The sequence below is a fragment of the Podarcis cretensis genome (assembly GCF_951804945.1).
Source record: "Podarcis cretensis genome assembly, chromosome: 2".
Classification (NCBI taxonomy): Eukaryota; Metazoa; Chordata; class Lepidosauria; order Squamata; family Lacertidae; genus Podarcis; species Podarcis cretensis.
The window spans coordinates 34,259,616-34,275,465 of NC_137171.1; the positions used below are offsets into that span (position 1 = coordinate 34,259,616).

The window sequence follows — 15,850 nt, forward strand, 5'->3', positions numbered from 1 at the left end:
TCAAAACTCTTTGTTGTTTCATCTGATACATGTTGCCCTAGGAAATCTTTCGACAGCAAAATATGACAACATGTGTTCTAGTCTGATGAAGCGATGCAACAATTCATTATATAAAGCGCTGGTTTTGGCAAGATAAAGCTTGTTGCTCATTATCTGGAGAATCCATGCCTAAAAGATCAATGGTTCAAATTCTGACCCAATATGGCCATTATTCTTACTTGGTGCTGAGAGGATATTTTATCCATGGAGGTAATGGTTGCGTTCTGCTTGGCAGGATGATTCTCCGGGGTGTTTTTTATCATTTTATCTGCTGGGCTGTGCAAAGGAGCAAGTGCTACGGCATATGTCAAACTGACATTTGGGGAGAGATAGGTCGGTCTGCCATTGCTTTGCTGATTCACATCATACTAGGCAGAAGTTCTCAAACTTTCCCATAATAATGAGGAAGCCTGCATTTTAAGGGGGAGACGTGCTCCATGAAGCACCGCTCCCTCCAAGGCCACTGGGGCTGTGGAAGCTGAAACCAAGGGCATCAGAAGGACAGTAGGAGTAGACTGTGCAACATCTATTTTAGTGAGCCAGTATGGTGTAGTGGTTAGAGTGTTGGACTATGACCTGGGAGAGTAGGGTTCTAATCCCCACTTAACCATGAAGCTCACTGGGTGACCTTGGGCCAGCCACTATGGGACTAAGCATGAGGGATAGCTCAGCTGGTAGAGCATGAGGCTCTTAATCTCAGGGTCGTGGGTTCGAACCTCATGTTGGGTGAAAGATCCCGACATTGCAGGGGGTAGACCAGATAATCCTCGCCATCCCTTCCAACTCTACAGTTCTATGACAGGCAGCAGAGCTGAGAGAGGCCTGCACAGAGTGAGCCATCTCTCAGCCTAACCTACCTCACACGGTTGTTGTGAGGTTGAAATGTGGAGGAGGAGAACCACTTTGAGCTCCTGGGGGGGGGGAGGTGGTATATAAATGTAATAAACACGCCAAATCCTTCAACCGCCACTTGTCTGCCTCCTTCCTTGCAACCAGCCCAGTGGGTGTCCCTGGCTGCCAGCTTTCTCCTCCTCAGTTTCACTGTCACCCCTTGGGAAGAAGAAGAAGAAGAAGAAGAAGAAGAAGAAGAAGAGTAGTAGTAGTAGTTTGGATTTGATATCCCGCTTTATCACTACCCTAAGGAGTCTCAAAGCGGCTAACATTCTCCTTTCCCTTCCTCCCCCACAACAAACACTCTGTGAGGTGAGTGGGGCTGAGAGACTTCAGAGAAGTGTGACTGGCCCAAGGTCACCCAGCAGCTGCATGTGGAGGAGCAGGGAAGCAAACCCAGTCCACTGCTCTTAACCACTACACCACACTGGGAGCAGGATGGAAGCAGAACTAGAATCTATTGGCTATGCCAGCTATTGGCTCTGGCTCCACTTGCTTTACTGTGCATGACTCTGTTCCCTTGTACAGTGGTACCTCGCAAGACGAAATTAATTTGTTCTGCGAGTTTTTTCGTCTTGCGATTTTTTTCGTCTTGCGAAGCACGGATTTTGGAAAAGCTTCAAAAATCACCAAAGTCTTCAAAAACCTCAAAAAAGGCTACCACACCGCGTGCTATGAGTTGCTCCTCGAAGTCAAGTCGCAACTGCACCCCCTGAATGCACAGTTTTAAGAAAAAGGAAACAAACTTGCAAGACAAAGGAAACAAACTTGCAAGACGTTTTCGTCTTGTGAAGCAAGCCCATAGGGAAATCTGTCTTGCGAAGCAACTCAAAAAACGAAAAACTCTTTCGTCTTGCGAGTTTTTCGTCTTACGAGGCATTCGTCTTGCGAGGTACCACTGTACTTGATCTAGAAACTGCAATTAGGACAGGATGCTGCAGCATGGTTGCTGACAAAAGTGGAAACTGTGCTAACTGGCCATCTGGCACTGTTATCGGTGCCTGAAAGGGTTGCCATATTTTGGAGAGCAAAAACAAGGATGCTATGACAACTCTCATTTTAAATACCCCTACTATGTGTAGTAGGGACGTGGGTGGCACTGAGCCTCTTGGGCTTGCCGATCAGAAGATTGGCAGGTCAAATCCCCGCAATGAGGTGAACTCCCGTTGCTCGGTCCCAACTCCTGCCAATCTAGCAGTTTGAAAGCATGTCAAAATGCAAGTAGATAAATAGGTACCACTCTGGCAGGAAGGTAAACGGCATTTCCGTGTGCTGCTCTGGTTCGCCAGAAGCGGCTTAGTCATGCTGGCCACATGACCTGGAAAAACTGTCTGCGGACAAACATCGGCTCCCTCAGCGAGTAAAGCGAGATGAGTGCTGCAACCCCAGAGTCGTTCGCAACTGAACTTAACTGTCAGGGGTCCTTTGCCTTTTTTACTATATGTAGACTATAGAAGCTGTGATATATTGCTGGGGGGGGGGGGCGGGGTGAGGAGAAGAGAAGAGGAAAGCAAGTCTTCAACTACCAGTTACGTCTATGTCTCATCCAGAAAGTATAGCCAGAGACATTTTGGCAAATTTAAAAAATCTACCCCGACAGAAATTTTACCCCTGAAATAGAGGACATGTCCTGGGACAAGTGGACACATGGCACATGGCACGAACATGTGTTCAGTACTTGTAAGATGTCAGCCGTTTGGTGTGGCAGCACCTACACACATTGGAACTCCCTGCCTAGTGACATCAGGCAGGCTGTGCTGTACTCTTCTTGGCACCTGCTTAAACCATTTTTGTTTAGGCAAGCATAGTTGAAATTAAAATGCATTTTAATTATCTGTCGAATACTTTTAAATCCCTGTTGTTAGCAGACTGCCATAGATAACTTCAATGTTTTATTTTAATTTTATTTTATTGTAAAACGCTTAGAAGTTTGACGCAGAATATAAATTTTGCTAAAACAACCAAATTAATAAACATTGTTTTAGTCTGTGTTATTTTATGGGCTGCTAAATTGACTGTTTTGTGAACAGTCTTACCACCTTGCACTGTTTCAGCTCTGCTTTGCTACTGGTTATTGTACCATTATAATTTGATTGTTTTACCATCTTTGAAAGTTCTTTAGTTGAAAGGTGGGGTATAAATTCTGAAAATAAAGAAGTCCTTATGTTGAAACTAGCACTACTTTCTTAGATCTCTTCTGAAAACATAAGACAAGAAGCTTTGGCTGTTATATAAGATTATGGAATTATGTATTACGTTTTGATTTTCTTCCAGTTTTTTCCATTTATGCTGATGCTACACTGATAAAGCGAGATGAGTGCCACAACCCCAGAGTCGTCCACGACTGGACTTAACGGTCAGGGGTCCCTTTACCTTTACACTGATATATGATGTAGCATAGATAGATGATGATAGATGATAGATAGATAGATAGATAGATAGATGATAGATAGATAGATGATAGATAGATAGATAGATTCAAAATGAGTTTTTTCAACAAAATATTGACGATGGGAGGGCTGGAAAATGTGTCTTACACCAGATCAGACTATCTGCCCACCTCACACAGTACTGTCTACTCTGGCTGGCAGCAGCTGTTCAATGTGTCCAGTAGAGGAGCTTCCTATTACCTATCTCACCATGTAATTGGAGATGCCACCAGGGGTGGAATGTGGTGCCTTCTGCATGCCAGGCATGTGGCATTTGACCACTGAGCTACAGCCCAGAGACATCCTGGGTGGTTGCTCAGCCTTGTGGCCACCACACTAAATGTACAAGGGCATGAGCCACTTCCCTTCCCATCTGTGATGTCTGCAGAACTCTGTGGAACAATAATTTACAAGAGGCATGCATCCTGCATCTTCATGTGATGCATGTTACTGTAAAACAACAGAATGAGCCACAACCAATTTACTGGCTAGCTTATTCACTGCGGGCTACAGCGTGTGAACCACTGCCTCTGGGTATGCATGCGCTATGTGTCATTTTGTGATTTTAATTAATCACTGCCGCACACGTATGGATCTACTACGGATATCAGAGGCACAAACATTCTTCCCAAAGCTACATGCAAACTGAAGTGGTGGAAAGATTTGCTTTCAGATGACTTGTTTACTGAGCATTCATCCTGATTTATTTGTATGCACTTTCTGTCAATTGATGATGATGATTTATTAATTTTTTATACTGCCCGTCATCCTCACCCATTTTTAAAAAAACTTGATTTGTTGAGCAAGGGCACCAGAGCGCTTCAATACACATTAATTGTGCAAACCTACATTTCCCACTATGCATTTTAATCCCTCCAGCAAAATAGTAACAACCTTGAGATAGCTAGTAAACATGGGAAGTCTATTTACAAGAGACTAGCACAAGGAGAAGGGGATGACAGAGGACGAGATGGTTGGACAGTGTTCTCGAAGCTACCAGCATGAGTTTGACCAAAGTGCGGGAGGCAGTGGAAGACAGGAGTGCCTGGCGTGCTCTGGTCCATGGGGTCACGAAGAGTCGGACACAACTAAACGACTAAACAACAGCAAAAAGCCTCTAGAGGGAGACATAGGCATAGATATAAGCAACAGTTAATGATCTGAAAAAGAGATGCAGTAACTTACCAGGGCTCATTTAGCAAAAAACAAAACAATATATTGTGTCTGTTGGTATCCAGCTCTTTCCGCCATCTGGTTCTCGGTAAAATAGATATCAGCATTCTTGTGCTAATCTTGGGGGCGATGCATTCATGATCACTGCATAAGGAGATGGCACAGCCTACACATCACATCGTAGAATATGTGACATTGTGTTCAATACATCGCTTGAGTGGATAGACCCCCCAAAAAATCTACCTAACTAAAATTGCACAATCACCTTGCCAACAAAGGTCCGTATAGTTAAAGCTATGGTTTTCCCAGTAGTGATGTATGGAAGTGAGAGCTGGACCATAAAGAAGGCTGATCGCCGAAGAATGGGTGCTTTTGAATTAAGGTGCTGGAGGAGACTCTTGAGAGTCCCATGGACTGCAAGAAGATCAAACCTATCCATTCTTAAGGAAATCAGCCCTGAGTGCTCACTGGAAGGACAGATCTTGAAGCTGAGGCTCCAATACTTTGGCCACCTCATGAGAAGAGATGACTCCCTGGAAAAGACCCTGATGTTGGGAAAGATGGAAGGCACAAGGAGAAGGGGACCACAGAGAACGAGATGGTTGGACAGTGTTCTCGAAGCTACCAGCATGAGTTTGACCAAAGTGTGGGAGGCAGTGGAAGACAGGAGTGCCTGGCATGCTCTGGTCCATGGGGTCACAAGGAGTCGGACACGACTAAACGACTAAACAACAACAACAACAAATTGCACAAGCCTTTATTGATCTAGTATCACATTGCCCAAGCACCACTGTGGGGTAGGGACATTTGGGAGGGTGAATTAGAGAGGTGACTGTTGATAGTTGCGAAACAGAAACTAATAAACTATTACAATGAGAGAGATGAAAGAACAAAGGCTCGGATTAAAAAGGAAGTCAGCAAAGATGCTACTTAGCTAATGCCAAGAAACAATGTTACAGAACATTTCCACAGTTCCAACAGATTAATATTATAAGAAACAGAAAAGACATGGAAACAAAGCAAATATTGGACTTAAGTCATAACCTGAAACTCAAACAGTCCATTGTTAATATATGATTTTGAAGTTAGCCATAAACTACAAACATACCAAAGAAAGCCTCTAGGTGGGAATTCAGACAGAAAGCAGGTTCTTCAAGCTCTTTGGTCGGGAAAACACTTCCTTACCCAATCTCAGCTCCTCCTCATTTTTTTGGAGCAGCTAAGAAAGCTAAGTAAGATTTTTCTAAAGACAGGCCAGCTCCTACAGCAGTGATGGGGAACAGGTGTCCATCAGGGTGTTTTGTACCACAACTTCCATCAGCCCAGTCAGCATAGCCTGTGTTCAGAGATGAGGGGCTCTGTAGCCACCAACACCTTGGAGAGCCACAGGTTGGTCACCCCTGCATTAAAGAATCCTTAGGAAGCTCATGGAAATGCATTCCCCCCCCCTTACAACTATCACCATATAATTTCACAATCTTTCGTATGCTCTCGTGCCGTCTGTTGCTACTGAGCAAATATTATTTGACATTTGGAGAAGACAATCTGTTTCCATAAAGGCTTTTCTCTCTCAAGCAATTTTATTCATATCTAATGTCTGTACGCTATTTGTCAGGGCCCACAGGAAATGCAGGTGTGGATAATTTCATGCAAAGCAACTCACGGCTTGCTTAGATACCAGAGCACCTTATTTGTCCAGAAGCATACCCATGACAACATTCAGGGTGTGTTCCCATGCCCTGGCAAGACTTCTAGTCAGGGCTCTTGAAGAAATCTCATAGCTTTGGCACACTCAGCGACATGGCATGCCATAATTCAGGTTCTGTGGTCGGCTTTGCTCCTTGCGCCCGTCCATCTTCAGCGGACAACTCTCCTGCCATGATATCCCTCAGTAACACGTTCCCTTTAATGTGGTTTTCATACACAGTGGTCTAACCACAGTAGACGTTTTGCTTGGCCGGTCTTATCTTAATAGAGTGGATGAAGTATTGTGGTCACAAGTATAAGAAATGAAGCAGTCATAATTGATTCCCTATAGGGGTTTTGACAAATCATCAGCATGCCTGCACGGATTTTCCAAAGGCATATGATTGGCTAGGATGCTGGACTAGGTAAGCCATTGGCCTGATCCAGCAGGGCTCCTCTCATGTGCTTACGTACTACTGGAGTAGAGGTAGGTTAGGTGTTGCTCAGCCTCCTTCCCTTGATTTCCCTTGGTGTGCCGCTTTATTGCTCAGCGCTCTCTTCCCGTGTTGCCAAGACTTGCCAAGCTACAGCTTTAGGGAACAAATTAATGGCTCTGAGATGAATGAATGTGATAGCATATTTGCACTGGTCCTCTATTAGCTTTCAGGCACGGCCCATGAAACTTGTTCCCGACCCAAGAATGCAGCCCTAACTAGTAGATGCGTGCACTAAGTCCAAGCACATTCCCCAGGCATTTTCTGTGGCTGCCCCACAGCTGCGCACTCCCTTCCATTGCAGACCCGCAGAGCTGCTAACATCACAGACGTGCCAAAATACCAGGGTTGGTTTTAAACAGCTGGCGTTAAAACAGAAAAGGTTCCTCAGTAAAATGTTACTGAGCACAATTCCCAGAGTTGAAGGTGAAGAGGGATGGGTGGTTAAACCACTCTTGGAACTGTATCCCTGGGAGGGGAAGAGAGGTCTTCTAACAACTCTCTGCACCCTTCACAATCTACAGATTCCAGATTTCTTTGGGGAAGCCATGACAGTTTAAAGTGGTATCACAGTGCCTTAAATGTATAGTGTGACTGTAGCCTGAGTTAGATGAGAAGCTTGGATTCCAAACTCACGTCAACCGAAGAAGCACACCACTGTTGGAAGAAGCTAGATTTCTTGCAACCCTATAATGATCCCTAGCAAAACAAGACCAAAGCAGGTTCAAAAAGGCCTATATGGTATACAAACCAAAATTTCTCATAACATGTTTTTTCCCCTGAAGGGGTATTTTGTGGTAGCGGCCGCCACCGCTCCTGCAAATGCCCTGGAACAATGCAAAGTCTGGAGAACTGTGGAAGAAGCAAAATGGTGGCCAGGCTACCAATGAAGAGGAATGTCTCAGGAAAAAAGAGGCTGTGTTAATGCCGCTGTTCATAAGGAGTCTCATCCCTGAGACACTATTGGAGAATTTCTCCTCCCCCTAAAGAAATCCCGGGAAATGTCCCTGTCCCCCCCCCCCCCCAGCAAATGTAGTGGGGAATTTTGAGAGGCCATTTGTATATAGCATTAGATATGAATGTGGTGGTTTGAATGCTGTGAGCTAAAGACATCATGTGCTGAGCAGCATATAAACACAGCTCCTTCCTAGCAAAAATCAAAGTGCCTGACAGGTAAAGGTAATGGTAAAGGCGGTAATGGCAACCGACTCTGGGGTTGTGGCGCTCATCTTGCTTTCTTGGCTGAGGGAGCCGGCATACAGCTTCCGGGTCATGTGGCCAGCATGACTAAGCCGCTTCTGGCGAACCAGAGCAGCGCACGGAAACGCCGTTTACCTTCCCGCTGGAGTGGTACCTATTTATCTACTTGCACTTTGATGTGCTTTCAAACTGCTAGGTTGGCAGGAGCTGGGGTCGAGCAATGGGAGCTCACCCCGTCGCGGGGATTCGAACCACCAACCTTCTGATCGGCAAGTCCTAGGCTCTGTGGTTTAACCCACAGCACCACACCAGCTTTAATACAATATACTGATGCCGAACAATATAGCAGTGCCCTTAAGGCTAAAGGAAATAACCCAGCAGAGGAACAATTTGGCAATTGCCAGAGGGCATGCATTGGGGGCTTGAGGAACCCTGCGCAAAGTTACTGAGCTTCCAAAAACAATTCATGTTTGCGTTCATCAAGTTGCACAGAATAGCCAAGGGGACGCAATTGGCATAAATCATGCCCTGCTCTTCAGCGGCAGATTTTGTTATGCACAGCCTAGAACTGTGGGTGTCAGCTTTTAAACTGCATGACGTTGATCCCTGGGTGTCATCTCCCTCCAAAGCTTCACCGTGACGTTTCCCACAGAAGTTGTTGGCAATTGCATGCACTGTCTGAATCCTTTCTGGCTCCTGGCAAGTTTTATTTGAGGAACCAGTTTGAATCAACACAGCATGCCTTTATGTACTCAGCTGACTTGAATTAAAGTAGGGCTTGACCTGACCTAGTGATATGTGCAAATCCCTCCAGTTCTCCCACGACTGCACTGGAGGGACATGTTTTGCCCCAGTTATTTTCTCACTTAACCCCATTCCTACAGGGTTACGTCAGAAACTCAGGGCCTTGTCTGGCCCAGTTGTGCCTCAGAGGCCTTTGACACCTCCCACTTTCAGGAGCCTCAGCTGTTTGTTTGCAAATATGTACTTCTTCATTTCAATTTTTATTTCTTGTAAGAAAAAGACAAAGGGATAAATTTAAACTACCACTGATATAATTCATCTGGTCAACTAATAGGCACTCTTTTCTTAGCTTCAAGCCTCTCCAGGAGCCATTGTTCTCTGCTCCGACACCAAGCCATATTTTGGGAAGCAAAAGTATGCATGTAACTGGAAAGAGTGTGGAGGTGTGAGGGAGGTTTCAGGAAGCTGGCAGGTGAAGAGCCAAGAGAAGATAATTGGGTATCACAGCTAGGTTGCTTCCTTTTCATGCCGCACCCCCTTTCCTAGTCTCAGGGCCTATGCAAAATGTGCTGTAGCATGTCCATGAGAGAAAGAACAGCCATACATTGATACTACGCCGGGTGAAAACATGTAGTTAGGAAGTTTTCTCTTGCATAATTCATGCTATCTATTTCACATGTTACCTCTTATAGCACCAAGAGGAACCATTAAAGAAGAATGTGATTGCTTTGTTGGCACCAGCTCAGCCAACATTCTGAACAAAGGGAGTCACCGCTGAGGAAACCTGCTGTAACATATTGTTATGCATTTGGAGGGGTCGGTTTGGATGACACCCTGCTTCTCTTCCAAACCCTCGATCCTGTATCTGTGAGGATACTGTTAAACCAGGAACTTCACCAAGGCTATGGTCTTTGCTGGCCGGTTAAGCTGGCCTCATCAGCGTTTTAAAGAATGAACGGCTAGGCATTTTCCTCACTCCCCTCACCTGGCTGGAAGCCACGTAAGCCTAGGTAGAAAAACAGTAGTCAGAGTTGCATGTGTGAGTTTGACTGGTATTAGAAGCTGGAGACAGAGAGATACTCTGTGCTGGATCTAAATTTGGGACTCCCTCTGAAAATCTACTTATGCCCCTTCACCTTATGCTTCAGTGTGAATGAATCCTAAAGACACCAGTCTCTACTGACCATTGTTCCAGGGAAACCAAACCGTGGGAAAGTACAGGAACCCCTGGAGTCACTCAGAGATTAGAGATGTCTCAATATAAAGGGGGCAGCTGGTGAAGGGTCTCAGCAGAGGTTCTTGATGTGCAGGCTGGTTGTTATGTGAACAGGCCCTTGCCATGTTGAACCCAACTGACACTGTTAGGCATGATATAAATCCACTGACCAGGGGTAGCCAACATACTGCCCTGCATTTTTTAAAAAATACAACTCCTATCATCCCTTAACATTGGCCACACTGGAAGAGGCTGATGGGAACCAAAGTCCAACAACATCATTTGGAGAACCAACGATTCCAAAGTGTGTTTCCAGTTCCCACTGCATATAAAGCAGAGGAGAGGACAGAACTGGGCCGATCTGTGACTGGGATTTTACTCTTAAACTCAAAAGAAAGCCCTCTGTGAAAAACAGTTGCATGCAACTTTTGTTGTTGTTGTTGTTTAGTCGTTTAGTCATGTCTGACTCTTCGTGACCCCATGGACCAGAGCATGCCAGGCATTCCTGTCTTCCACTGCCTCCCGCACTTTGGTCAAACTCATGCTGGTAGCTTCAAGAACACTGTCCAACCATCTCGTCCTCTGTCGTCCCCTTCTCCTTGTGCCCTCCATCTTTCCCAAAATCAGGGTCTTTTCCAGGGAGTCTTCTCTTCTCATGAGGTGGCCAAAATATTGGAGTCTCAGCTTCAGGACCTGTCCTTCCAGTGAGCACTCAGGGCTGATTTCCTTAAGAATGGATAGGTTTGATCTTCTTGCAGTCCATGGGACTCTCAAGAGTCTCCTCCAGCACCATAATTCAAAAGCATCAATTCTTGGGCGATCAGCCTTCTTTATAGTTCAGCTCTCATGCAACTTTACCGCAATGTTATTTAAAAACGAGAAGGAGTCATTGCAATTTTAAGTGGAAGAAGAACAGGTGGAGAGGTTTGTATGCCAACCCCTTTACCTTGGCCCTCAAGGTGATTTTTCTGCTCCAACTCTCACACCTATGCTCAGCTGCACCAGTGATTCTTTCCAGTACTTGGTTAGCCAATGTCACAGGAACTATCATATCTGTAATGAACTGGTCACCAGAGAAGAGATGGCACTGCTATTTCCACATGTCACCTTCCTTCTCTATGGCAAGCTCAGAGATAGGGGGCATGTTGACACCTCAGGATTGTCAGCAACCCAAAACCCAGAATGGAAACCATGATCCATCTGTGAGAACGAAATGCCATATGGAGCAAGTCCTGGCTGGAAATATTTGAAAGATTAACTCTGACATCATTAGTGGGCAATTAATACAGAAAACATTTTGGACTTTGTGGAATTCTATTTGGCTTGTGAAGCAAAATCAGTTTCATTTTTTCACTTGTTCCTCATCCCGTATCCATGAATAACCCACATACGCCAGTATCATCCTCCCAGAGTTTCTTCGGTCACACACATCCTCTCTTTACTTATGTGAGGCCCACAGTATAATTTGTGTATCTATTCTTGTCTTAATTATATCAAGTCCTTTCTCCCATCTTCGTCCCAAATGTCACCACCTTTGTGGAATAAAATCCTTTTGAGTGTTAATTAAGCTCCCATTGCTCTGATGCAATACATTATTATCTTCTTGGTTTATGGAACAGCCTTAAATATTTTTACCTTAGCCATGCATGCTATTCTGCCAGTAATTATTTCTCTAAAATGCTACTGTAAGTGTATACACAGTATCCAGTTGCTCTCAGCTAATCATTTGTGAATACATTGCATCTTCTACTTGTTTGAAATTCTAAAAGTTTCATAACAGCATAGATTTTATTTCAGTCCACTAGTATGGGGGGAGCAGAAATTATTATCGATTGACACTTCAGGTTAATACCTTGAAGTTCTAGTTCTTCATGATTTACTTGAGCATCACCTTTGCCATGTAGTCTCTTCTACATCACGCTGGCATGAAAATGTTCTCCATCATCATGTGGTACTTCCCATGCCATTTTATCCGTGACCCCTTTTTCCCAGTGTGCCAGGTGTTTTTGGACTCCAACACCCACCGGCCCCAGACAGTATCTCCAGTAACCAGGAATTATGAAAACAGCTACCTCTGGAGGGTCACAGATTAGCAACCCTTGTTAAGTATATTAGTTTTGACCTAGGAAACCTCCAGTTCAAATCTCATCCACAAAAGACTAGTAGTTTTCGGCAAATTTGTCCTTCTCTCTGACATGCTATCTTACCCACATATAGCCAGTATCACCTGCCCTGCCCCCAAACAGAGAAGCATTCATAGAATCATAGAATCTTAAGAGTTGGAAGGGACTCCAAGAGTCACCTAGTCCAACCCCCTGCAAAGCAGAAATCTCAGCTAAAGCATCCACGACAGATGGCCATCCAACCTCTGCTTAAAAACCTCCAAGGAAGGAGAGTCCACCACCTCTCATGGGAGTCTGTTCCACTGCCAAACAGCTCTTACTGTCAGAAAGTCCGTCCCCCCCCGGATATTTAGTTGGAATCTTCTTTCTTGTAATTGAAGCCATTGCCTTGAGTCCTACCATCCAGAGCAGGAGAAAATAAGCATGCTCCTTCTTCCTTAAGATATTTGAAGATGGCCATCATATCATATCATAAGAATTGCCCTGCTGGGTGGGCAAAAGTCCATTTAGTCCACTATCCTGTTTTCACAGTGGCCGACCAGATGCCCAGAGGAAGTCCATGGGCAGGACCCAAGAACAAGACCCCACTTGTGGTATTCAAAGGCATAGTACCTTCGACAATAGAATTAAAATATAGCCATTTATAGCAATTATTCTCCATGGATTTGTTTAATCCTCCTTTAAAGGCACCCAGGTTGGTGGCCATCATTGCCCCTTGTGGGAATGCACCCCTTAGTTTAACTATGTGCTGTGCTTAAGAAGTCCTTTCTTTTGCCTGTCCTGAATCCTCCAACATTCAGCTTCATTGGATGCTGCATACACACCATACATTTAAAGCACGTGACTCCACCCCAAGAGTCTTGGGAACTGTAGTTTGTTAAGGGGCACTGGGAACTGTATCTCTGATGAGGGTAAACTACAGTTCCCAGGATTCTTTGGGTTGAAATAGTGTGCTTTAAATGTTTTTAGCCTGTGGTATCTATGCAGCCATAATGTTATTGGGGGGGTGGGACCTTAACCACTTACTCCATGTACATTATTTAGCAATACTATTGCTTCCAGGGGCAAAGATGGTTCCAAGAATCACATAGTTGGAAGGGACCTGGAGGATCATCTAGTCCAACCCCCTGCAGTGCAGGAATATGCAAGTGTCTCATATGGGGATCGAACCTGCAACTTTGGTGTTATCAGCACCATGCTGTAAACCAACTGAGCTATCCAGTGCTCATGCCATGCATCATTTTATATACTTCTAACATGCCACTTCTTATTCACCTTTTCTCTAAACTTAAAAGCCCCACATGCTGCAATCTTTCCTCATAGGAGAGTTACTCCACCCCCTTGATCATTTTGCCTGCCCTTTTCTGAACTTTCCCCAGCTCTACAATATCCTTTTGGAGGTGAGGGAACCAGAAACGTGAATTTAAGATTATTTTTTTGCTCCAGTGTGCATCATCTGCAGCTCCCAACAGCACTGCTACAATCCAGAAAATGTTTTGTGACTGACTTCTGCTGATGCAAACTAGTATAGAATATCTTGCCTAAGAGCACTTTGTGAATCCCTGACTAAGAGGAAATCTGAGCTGAAAACTTTTACCTCACCTGTATTTCACCAGCTCTTTTATCTATTAGTGTACGGATATGACTTGCAAATTGATCTAGACGTAACCTGGTATTTCCATGATTTGCATCATCCACGGGTAATCTGCTTGCTTTAAATTCGTAGACTTTGTTTTGCCCATCCAACATAGAAATTCTGGGTTTGGGCCTACTATTATCACAAATACAAATCCAGTGGACCTGTCATAATCCTTACAGTTTGGAGCTAAATTAAGACCTCGAAGATAGACATCAATAGTCTGTTTGCCAACCAAATCAAACTTTACTAGTTTATCCAACTTTTGCAGTTTATCCAACTCAGGTGGCAAATCAATATGTCAGTTCTCCCCAAAGTCCTGCTCCAAAGTTCAGTTCAACCTTGGCCACAAATGTATGCATCAAGTAGCCATCATTGATGTTATCCGAATTTATGTCTTCCAATTCGGCCACATTTTTGTTGAAACAAGGAGTCTTACTGTGTGGTCCAAGGTTGACCATTAGAAGGGTCAGCCCAAAGCATTTTGCTGCCTGATGCGGAGGACAAGATAGGGCACCCTCACTCAATCTCCATTCCACTTACAGTACTATTTTTCTAGAAGAAGAGGTGCTGGAACTCACTATGAATGCCTCCCTTGTTCTCTGTGCCTACCCGAGAGGTGCCAGAACTGAGTTCTGCTGAGTTCCTGCTGAAAAAAGTCCTTTTACAGGGTTATCTCCAATGTGGTGCTAAACAACTTGTTGCATCAACACAAGGATTTACATTTGCACACAGGAACTCCCCTTCTCCACTTTCGTCTTCCCACGCGCACCCTGCACTCTCTCCAGAGAGTTAGGGGGAGACCCCAGAACAAATTTAGAGGGTATGCAAGAGTGGATGAGAGGGGGGAAAGTTCTGTTGTTCAAGCCTAAAATCTTTGCATTGATGGAGCCAGTAAGTTGGCTAACACCCACAGAATTCAGCTACAGGGTGGTTAGCTGAATCTCACCTTAACCCTGCTGATGGGACAATATCCTCCCACCATCCCTGAGGGCAGGAGACTAGCTTAAGGGGTACAGAGGAGGCTGGCTTAGGGAACTCAGAGAGAATGTGAACAGGGGACTGCTGCCACCTGAAACAGCCGCCTCACTTCGCCTAACAGTTGGGCTGGACCTGTACCTGAGCCACACCCATTGGGTCCAAGCTATCTGAAAGATCGTATTCCCTCATACAAACCTGCCCAGGTTTTGAGATCTTTGGGGGAGGCCCTTCTCTCGGTCCTGCCATCCTCACAGGCACACTTGGTGGGGATGTGGGAGAGGGCTTTCTCAGTGGCTGCTCCCAGGCTCTGGAACTCCATCCCTGGAGAAGCTAGCCTGGCTCCCTCCTTGTCCTTCTGCCAGCAAGTGAAGACGTTTTCATTCCATCAAGCTTTTGGGAACTGGCTGCTTTTAATGAAAGCTCTGGTGCTGTTCTTATTTGAAATTATTTGCATGGTTTTAACACATTGTATATATGTATACAGTCTTCTTTCTAACAATGCTTGATTGTTTTTTAATGATTTTTTTCTATGTTTTTAGCGGTTCTCGTGTTTATAGGTAAGCTGCCTTGAGTCTCGTCAGGGGGAAAGGGTATAAATATATGACGATGGTGATGATGATGATGATGATGATGATGATGATGATGGTGATAAAAATTTCCCCATCTGAGATAATTGATCTGACTACACCTGACGGCATCTTCAGAATCAAGTTCTGGAGAAGCGGAAAAAGGTACTTTTGGACTGCTCCACAGGATTTCAGTTCCCTGAGAACATACCATGAGATGTTTGCAGTGCTTCCGTGGGAAATGTAAGAAATCACATCCTGTGTCATGTACAGGGAACCTGCTCTGCAAAACCATTTGTCCTATTTTCAGGGTTTAGATTCCTCTTGCAATGATGACCAAGTGGCGGTTTTATTTCCTCAGCCTAACCACTCACTTTCCAATCTTGCTCTTGGAGGAACTTCCTGTTTTTGCTCTACCACCTGTCGAGCCAGAAGAGTTGCCATCTTCCAGGTTATTCCCCATGCTAGAGTTGGCACCTTGCTGCTAGTTCCTCTATGGGCTCTTAGGCTCCACATTTTAAATTCTATCACACAACATCCTTCCTGCCAGCACAATGATTCACGTGTTTTAAGATGCCGTTTTAAAGCAATATTCCGACTGACAGTGTCAGAACCAAGTCAATGGCTACAACTGGAATTTGTTCTTTTAACGAACGGTTCCATGTGATGAGG

General features: G+C 44.7%; 1 long non-coding RNA gene across 5 annotated transcripts in view; it reads right to left on the reverse strand.

Annotated features, from left to right (window-relative positions):
• Positions 1-999: 999 nt before the first annotated feature.
• The window catches only part of LOC307211164, a 49,612-nt gene continuing 34,761 nt past the window's right edge, over positions 1,000-15,850 (reverse strand). The window contains exons 3-4 of one of the 5 annotated variants that reach the window (XR_013836324.1): positions 4,545-4,676; positions 1,000-1,089 (exon numbers count right to left, since the gene is read on the reverse strand). This is a non-coding gene — a long non-coding RNA (uncharacterized lncRNA). Of the gene's footprint in view, positions 1,090-4,544; positions 4,677-13,766; positions 14,281-15,850 lie in introns of those variants that run through there. The other 4 variants (XR_013836323.1, XR_013836325.1, XR_013836326.1 and 1 more) reach the window with 4 other exon arrangements.